The following is a 9,779-nucleotide window of genomic DNA, read 5'->3' on the forward strand; positions in this document are numbered from 1 at the left end:
TTGGTTTTCCAACTAGACGGGGAAAAATAAGGTTCATTTTCTACTCCCAAGGCCAATGGCTTGGAAGATTGCCAACAAACACCACTGTAGGAAATACGTCCCTCAGTGCAGGAACCAGGGGATCAGAGATGTAGCTTGAAAATGAGTCTCCACTTCCCACAGATGAGATCAGGTGACTTCCTGAGGGTTCCACTCAAAGTGGTGCCTGGGGTGGCTTTCAAACCCAGGTGATTGGCTTCTGACTTGAGAATTTACCAAATATTTCTGAGGATTGGCATTACGTAGCTATCATCAAAGTAAAACAGAACAAAAAAAGAGATTCCCATCTGAAAAAATTTGGGACATGCTTGGGTCAAAAAAAAAAAATAACCAGGTTTTTTACTTTGCTGCAGACTCAGATTCTCAATATGCTGATGCACATAGTGATCTCGGAAGAAGAGGTTACAAAGTTTTTGGAGTTTCCAGAACTTGCTTGAGCTGCAGACACACTTCTGGATAGCTCTTGAGATCCAGGCTTTTTGGAGCCCACTTTGGGAAACAAACATTCCACTAACTACCCCAGGATTTTTTTTTTTTTTTAAGAAACAGATTCTCACTTCGTCGCCCTCAGTAGAGTGTCGTGGCATCACAGCTCACAGCAACCTCCAGCTCTTGGAGTTAGGCGATTCTCTTGCTTCAGCCTCCCAAGTAGCTGGGACTACAGGCATCTGCCACAACACCCGGCTATTTTTTGTTGCAGTTTGGCTGGGGCCGGGTTTGAACCTGCCACCCTCAGTATATGGGGCCGGTGCCCTACTCACTGAGACATAGGCGCTGCCCTACCCCAGGATTTTATAAGGGTCTATAACCTTATCTATAAAAGGAGCTCCATCTATAAATTTTGCATGGATGAACTGATATATAGCTTGACCATTTTCCTGTTGATGTTGTTTTTGGTACAGGCAGGGTCTTGCTCTGTTGCTCAGGCTAGTCTCAAACTCCTGCCTTCAAGTGTTCTTCCTGCCTTGGCCCCCAAAGTGCTGAGATTATAGGCATGAGCCACCACACCTCACCCCATCACCTTGTTGTTTGACCACAGGTATAGGACATTCTTCCCTTTTTGAACCTCATTTTTAAGCTCTGCAATAGGAGACAAGAAACTTTTTTCATAAAGGATCAGATAATAAGTATTTTATGCTTTGCAAGCCACATACATTTCTATGGCATCTCCTTCCTTCCTCGAATTCTTTCTTTTTTCTTTCTCAAATTTACTTTGTTTTCATTTATTTATTTTTTTGTTGAGACAGAGTCTCACTCGGTGGCCCTGGATAGACTGCTGTGGCATCACAGCTCACAACAACCTCAAACTCTTGGGTTCAAGCAATCCTCTTCTCCCAGCCTCCCCAGTAGCTAGGACTACAAGTGCCCACCACAATGCCCGGCTAGTTTTTCTATTTTTAGTATGGGATCTTGCTTTGCTCAGGCAATCTGAAACTCCTGAGTTCAGGCCTGCCTTGGCCTCCCAGAGTGCTAGGATTACAGATGTGAGCCACTGTGCCTGGCTTTTTCTTAAATTTATTTTTAATTGACAGATAATAATAGTGTATATTTATAGAGTACAATGTGATGTTCCAGTACATACATACATTATGGAATGATCAAATCAGGGTAATTTGCATACAATCACCTCAAATATTTATCACTTTTTTAAGGTGTGAGAATATTTAAAATCCTTTTAGTTATTTTGAAGTATATAATAGGTTATTATTAACTATAGTCTTTCTGCACCATAGATCACCAGAACTTATTCTTCTTATCTAACTATAACTTTGCATCTATTGACCAACTTCTCTCCTTTCCCTGTCCACCTCCTTGTCCTCACCAGCCTCTGGTAACTAGTATTCTACTCTCTACTTCTGTGAGTTTCACTTTTTAAAATTTCCCATAGTTGGGCGGTGCCTGTGGCTCAGTCGGTAAGGCGCCGGCCCCATATACCGAGGGTGGCGGGTTCAAACCCGGCCCCGGCCAAACTGCAACCAAAAAATAGCCGGGCGTTGTGGCGGGCGCCTGTAGTCCCAGCTACTCGGGAGGCTGAGGCAAGAGAATCGCTTAAGCCCAGGAATTGGAGGTTGCTGTGAGCTGTGTGAGGCCACGGCACTCTACCGAGGGCCATAAAGTGACACTCTGTCTCTACAAAAAAAAAAATTAAAATTTCCCATAGTTTTCTCTCTGTACCTGGCTCATTACACTTAATATCATATCCTCTAGGTTCATCCATGCAACAGCAAATGACAAGAGTTTTGTTGTTGTTGTTTGTTTTTAACTGAGACAGGATCTTACTGTGTCACCCCAGGTAGAGTGCAGTGGTATCATCATAGTACACTGAAACTCAAACTCCTGGGCTCAAGCCACCCTCCCACCTCAGCCTCCTGTATAGCTAGGACAGCAGGCATGCACCACCATCTCCAGCTAATTATTTTATTTTTTTGTAGCTACCAGGTCCCACTCTTACTGAGACTGTTCTCAAACTCCTAGGTTTAATTGATCCTCCCGCCTCAGCCTCCCTAAATTCTAGGATTACAGACTTAAACCACCGCACCCAACATAGCCTAGTCCTCTTATTTGAATTATCTCCACATTCTAATAAATATCAGCTGGTGGGAGCCAATACAAAATCTTTTACTAAAAGTCATGAGAGAGTATAGAATTAAGAACAGAATAATCAATAATCAATTAATGACTTTATATCTTAAGGCTCAAGCTACTGCAGGTCTGGGGCCAGTGAAACAATTCTGCACAACTGAAGACACTGGGGAGAAACTGGTTAAGCAGTAGACCCAGGGTACTATTTACAATCCTATCATGGAGGCTAAACATTGCTTAATTTACATGAAATCTTGCAATGAGCAATTAGAACATGAATATTGGCCAAGCCATGACAGCAGCTGCAAAGGCTGCCTACAGAGGATAATATGGAACTTAAAAATATGCTATAATAACACCCATAATACAGAAAGAAACCTGTATCTGTTTACAAAAGGCTCTATCAGCCTGGCCATGATGGAGTAACCTGTTTGGGACCAGTCCTTCTACCTTAAACAACTAAAACACTGGACAAGATACAGGAAACAGCTCGTCTTAGATAATGGACAATAGCACAGAATTGTGATTCCTTAAGAGAAATGAAACAAATTACCTGAGCCACACTACTGACCAAGCTTTGCGTTTTGAGGCACTCTCTAGACCCCAGCCAGAAAGACAGAACTGAGAATCCAAGCAGAGCAGAAGCTCAATCAGAAACTCAATAAGTTTCAGAAGGCTGAGACAGCTATAATTTGTGGGGCACTCTTACTGGGTGCAATTCCACGAGGGTGGGCAAAGAACAATCATTGGGTAACAAGCAACTACTCGGGAACTATAAACAGAAGTACCAGAGCTTACACAGGTGTTCTGGTTCTGAGCAACCAGAGTAAAGAGACCTTACCAAACCCAGTGTGTTCAGCTGAGACCTTATAAGCAGGGTCTCTCTGTCATCCTGTGTAGAGTGTAGTGGCATCATCATAGGTCACTGCAACCTCATACTGCTGAGCTTTGAGTGATCCTCCTGCCTCAGCCTCCCAGCTACCTGGCACTAGAGGTGTGTGCCACCATTCCTGGCTAATTTTTCTGTATTTTTGTAGAGACGGGGTCTTGTTCTTGCTCAGGTTGGTCTTGAAATCCTGAGCTCAAGCAATCCTCCTGCCTTGCCCTCCCAAATTGTCAGGATTACAGCCATGAGCCATTGTTCCCAGCCTTTTTTTAAAAAGGCTAAATAGTATTCCATTGTCCACATATATGCCACATTTTAAAAATTCATTCATCTACTACTGGACACTTCAGTTGTTTCCATATCTTGGGCAATGTAAATAAAGCTGCAGTGAACCTGAAAGGGTAGACATCTCTTCAGCATGCTGATTTAAATTCTTTTGGATACATACCCCGTAGTGGGATTGCTGGATCATACAGTAGTTCTATTCAGTTTTTTGAGGAACCTCCATATTGTTTTCTAAAATGGCTGTACTATTTTACAATACCACCAACAAAGGATAAGACTTCCCTTTCACTATCATCTTGCTAACACTTGCTATCTTTCATCTTTTTGATTGCTCAACAGTGAAGGTGTGAGGAAATCTGCCATTTATTCTGCATTTTGTTATTTATTGTTCTTCCTTTGAAGGTAGGTACCAAATTTCTTCTCCTTTCTATGGAAAAGCTGGTGTCCAGAGAAAGACAATGAGAACCTCATTTGTAGGGTGCCTCAGTGGCCAAAGGCACTGAAACGGAGACCCTTAAATGCCAGCCCCTAAGAGTAATGCACCAGGCTTGGGAGCTCAACAGAAAAGATGGCCAACCTATATTGTAAATGTGTAGTGTCTCTGCAATTTCTATGAGACACAGTTTAAGAGCAGTAGCTAGGTTGGAAGAAGGGACAGGGAACTTGTCTCTAACCTTCATTTATAAGGCATATTTGCACAGCACACAATTTTTACTTAGATTGGGTGTTTGCGTTGCATGTTTGGGAAGGCACTGATAGAGAGCATGGGATAAAACCCTCCAAACCATCCTTGGGATGTGCCCCTGCTGTTAACTGCTATGGACCAAGCTTAGTGTCAGCCATGTTGCAGGCGCACATCCCATTTATCTACCAAATAATCCTGTAAGGCAAGTTGTGTGGTCTCCTCTCAATAATGCAGAAAGTGAGGTTCTAGGAAATTAGTTAACTTACTTACCTACCTAATGTCACTCAGGTGATAAATGAGGGAATCACAGTCTAATTACACGTCTCTGGCCCCAAAGTCAAGGCTTGTTTCAATATACCGTACTGATTAGAACCACTTCCCTGTGCTTACATTTGAATGATCAAGGTACTAGTAGCCAATTTCTTATAGTTTCATACTTAAGTACATAGGGCATTAGGTTGTTAGATAAATGTTTCACATATTAGTCTTCATTCAGTCTCTGTATGGATTGAGTTCTTGTGCTTTGCTCACCTGAGTTCAACATTTGAGTCAATTTCCTTTGGGTTCCTGGCTCAGAAAAAGACTTGCATAACTCTGCCTGATTGATTTTTGACAAAAGTGCAAAAGCAATTCAGTACAGAAAAATATGGTTCCTTCAATAAATAGTACAATTAGACATCCGCTGACAAAAGAATGAACCTGGACCATAGACAAATATTAACTCACAATGGATAAGGACTTAAATGTGAAACACAAAACTATAAAACTTTAAGGAAAAAAACATAGGAGAGAATCTTTGGGATCTAGGACTAGGCAAAAAGTTTTATAAAGATGACAGCAAAAGCACAAGCCATAAAAGGAAAAATGAATAAACTGGACTACAACACAACTTAGGCTTTGTGAAAGCCCCTGTGAAGAGGATGAAAAGATAACCTACAGACTGAGAGAAAATGTTCATAAACTACATATCTGGCAAAGAACTAACAAAACTCAAAAGCTGGGCACAGTGGCACAGGCTTACAGTCCCGGCTACTCAGGAGGCTCAGGTAGGAGAATCATTTGAGCCCAGGAATCCAGCATGGGCAACATAATGAGACCCCACTTCTAAAACAACAACCATTAAAAATCAAACAATTAGAAAACAAGGCACCATGGCTCATGCCTATAATCCTAGAAGGCCAAAGCAAGGGGATTGCTTGAGCTCAGGGGTTCCAGACAAACCTGAGCAAGAGTGAGGCACCATCTCTGCTAAAAATAGAAAAACTAGGCAGGTGTGGTGGTAGGCACTTATAGTCCCAGGTATTCAGGGGGCTGAGGCAGGAGGATAGCTTGAACCCAGGAGTTTGAGTTGCTGTGAGTTATGATGATACCATGGCACTGTAACCTGGACAACAGAGTGAGACTCTGTCTCAAAAAAAAGGAAGGAAAGAAGAAAGGAATGGAGGGAGGAAGGAAGGAATGAAGGAAGAGAGGAAGGGAAGGAAGGAAGGAAAAAAATGGACAAAAGACATGCACAAACACTTGACTGAAGAAAGTATATAAATGGCAAATGAACATATGAAAAGATGCTCAGCATTATTAGTCATTAGGGAAATGCAAATTGAAACCACAATGAGATTTAACTATATCTATCAGAAAGGCTACAATTTAAAAAAATGATAACACCAAATGCTAGTGAGTGTACAGAGAAACTGGATCATTCATACATTGCTAGTAGGAATGCAAAATGGCTGTTATTCGGCAAAAAAAGTATGGCAGTTTCTTGCAAAACTAAACATACATTTAAAAATACCCAACAATTATACTCTTGGGCATTTATCCCAGAGAAATGCAAAAGTTCACACAAGAACTTTCATTGTACATGATTATTCAGAAGCAACTTTATCCATAGAAGCCTCAAATAGGAAACAAACAAAATGTCCTTCAATGGGTGAATGCAAAACAAACTGTGGTGTATCCACACCACAGACGACTATTACTTAGCAATAAAAAGGAAGGAACTATTGATACCTGCAACAACTTTATTTGATCTTGAGGAAATTATGCTGAGTAAAAAGAGCCAATCTCAAAAGTTCACATACTGTATAATTCTACTTATATACCATTCTTGAAATGACAAAATTATAGGGATGGAGAAAAAATTAGTGGTTGCCAGAGTTAGAAATGCAGGGAGAATAAAATAAAATAAAAAAAAGAAATGCAGGGAGAAAGGGAGAAGGCTGTGACTACAGAAGGGTTACATGGGGGATCTTTGTGATGAATCCGTTTTGTATCTTGACTGTGGTGATGGTCAAACAAATCTACATGTGATAACCTTGTAGAGAACTGAACACACAAACACAAGCACGAATGTATGTAAAACTGGTGCAATCTGAATAGGTGGGTGGATCACATCAGTATCCATTTCTTGGTCATGATATATACTATAGTTACCTGAGCAACAGAGCAGGACCCTGTCTCAAAGAAAAACAAGGAAAAAAGAGAGGGGGGGGGGTATTTTGGTTTGGTTTTGAATTCCTGTGGGTTCTTGGCCCAAGATGCTTCCTTTCAGGGGTTAAGCTGCATTGACCATTCATTTGTCTACTATTATCACCTGATAACCTTTAGCAAAGCCTATGTCTGCCAGGCACAGGGCTAAGTGCTCTCCATAGATTATCTCTTAATAGAACCTAGTGACATGTTATTATACACATATATATCCATTGAACAGACAAGGAAATGAAGCTCAGCAAAGTAAAGTTATATGCCCCAATTCTTATAGGCATTTAAGAGCCAGGAATGAAACCAAAGCCTCAGAGTCCAAGGCCCATACCCTTAACCTCTATGCCACATACCACCTCTGATTAGGTGCCAGGTGACATTGGTCTCTGGCCTAGACTACACATAAGCCTTGGACAAAAGACCAAGGATCTCTTTTGAGTCACTACCAGGAGTGGCAATACAGTAGAAAGAATACTACATCATGGGCGGCGCCTGTGGCTCAGTCAGTAGGGCACCGGCCCCATATACCGAGGGTGGCGGGTTCAAACCCGGCCCTGGCCAAACTGCAACCAAAAAATAGCTGGGTGTTGTGGCGGGCGCCTGTAGTCCCAGCTGCTCGGGAGGCTGAGGCAAGAGAATCGCTTAAGCCCAGGAGTTGGAGGTTGCTGTGAGCTATGTGAGGCCATGGCACTCTACCGAGGGCCATAAAGTGAGACTCTCTCTACAAAAAAAAAAAAAAAAAAAAAAGAATACTACATCATTCTACTAGATTCCCCTAGCTAGACTATTCTAATTCTTGAAACCAACTTTAAGTCTTAAGACCATCACTCTCAGGCTATATGGCCTTAGAAAAGTCACTTCTAACAGCCGGGTATTGTGACGGACACCTGTAGTCCCAGCTACTCGGGAGGCTGAGGTAAGAGAATTGCCTAAGCCCAGGAGTTGGAGGTTGCTGTGAGCTGTGTGACACCACGGCACTCTACCGAGGGCGATAAAGTGAGACTCTGTCTCTACAAAAAAAAAAGTCACTTCTATCTGAGTTTTAGTTTCTTCACCCTTAAAGTAGAGCTTGTAATTCCAGCCCTGTCAGTGGATCAAATGAAGTAATGCATTTTAAAGAGCTTTGGACACTCCAAAGGGGGCAGTTATTATTAATAACAGGGCACCATGAAGTAAATTCTAAATATAGGCCACTCGCTCCTCTTTATCTTCTGGTTTGATGGTAAATTCTTTGAGGGCTTGAGCTGAGTGTTAGCCTTTTATTTTATTCTATATAAAGTATATATAGTGTTCCTGTATAAAGTGTTTTAAAAATGGTAGTTTTCTAAAAGTTCTTGTTAGATATTGGTAGAAATGTGATCGGAACACAAGAAGAAAAAGAAAAGTATTGTTGGTAAAAAATAAGTCTGTGCTGAAACTGTATTTTTCTTGTAAATAGAGAAGAGATCCGAGAATGGTCTCAGCCAAACATCGGCCCTGAATTTCCTGCCTTGTAACCCCAGGTAAAGTCCTTATTTTCAGTTGTGGAATTGTGGGTTCTATATTTTCATGGGTGTAGAAGAATGTGCAATTTGCACTACTTTGAGGTACAACATGCTCTTGCTGTTTATACCAACTAGGATCTGTGGCTGCTTTGGGGGCACAGTATTTCTGCATAAAATCAACCTTTTTTTCTCTCTTTCCCAGTTATGGCAATCTTACAAACTCACAAATTCCTCGGCTTTATTACTAATGCCAATAACATGGACTTTAAAAACTGCCTTTCATCTCCACATCTTAAGCAATGTTGCAAACAGTAATTAAAGTTCAACACCCTGGTGAGGGAGGCATCTATTATTCAACCCATTTTCCAAACAGGTAAACCCAGACTTAGAAATGAAACACCTGCCCACAGGTCACCAGGGGTTGGAGCAGGGAGGAGAGCGGAATTAAGAATTCTAGACTTCCCAGCTCTCGGAGTCACCAAGATGTGGGGTAGTAAGAACCTATGGGCAGCAAAGTGGAAATGGCTTCTTAGAGCAGGCATTCACCAAGGTGGGATGATCTAGAAGGGACCGAAATGAGGAACAGGCCAAATTCAATGATACTCAAAGAAAGGAAGGGGAAAGGAAGACAGAAGGAAGAATCTGAAACTACTTAGAAAAGAAGTACCGATAAATGTATTTGATCCAAAAATTTGGTTAAAGATGAGGATGAATACGATTGAAAGAATATCATATTTAACCTATCAGGGGTTTTTTGGTTTTGGTTTTTTTTTTTTTTTTTTTTAGAGACAGAGTTTTACTTTTATCACCCACAGTAGAGTACTATGGAGTCAAAGCTCACAGCAACCTCCAGTTCTCTTGCCTCAGCCTCCCAAGTAGCTGGGACTGTGCCTTGACACAACGCCTGGCTAAAACTATCAGATTTTTTTTTTTTTTTTTTTTTTTTGTAGAGACAGAGTCTCACTTTATGGCCCTCGGTAAAGTGCCGTGGCATCACATAGCTCACAGCAAACTCCAACTCCCAGGCTTAAGTGATTCTCTTGCCTCAGCCTCCCGAGTAGCTGGGACTACAGGCGCCCGCCACAACGCCCGGCTATTTTTTGGTTGCAGTTCAGCCGGGGCCGGGTTTGAACCCCGCACCCTCGATATATGGGGCCGGCGCCTTACCGACTGAGCCACAGGCGCTGCCCCAAACTATCAGATTTTTTAATGAAGAAAAGGGAGGATAAGATTTTGTTAACTTTGCATTTTGAAGTAATTATAGACTCACAAGAATTTGCAAAAATAGTACAGATAAGTTCTGTGTACTTATCACCCAACTTCCCCTATTATTAAC

This window comes from Nycticebus coucang, chromosome 4 (assembly GCF_027406575.1).
Source record: "Nycticebus coucang isolate mNycCou1 chromosome 4, mNycCou1.pri, whole genome shotgun sequence".
Lineage (NCBI taxonomy): Eukaryota > Metazoa > Chordata > Mammalia > Primates > Lorisidae > Nycticebus > Nycticebus coucang.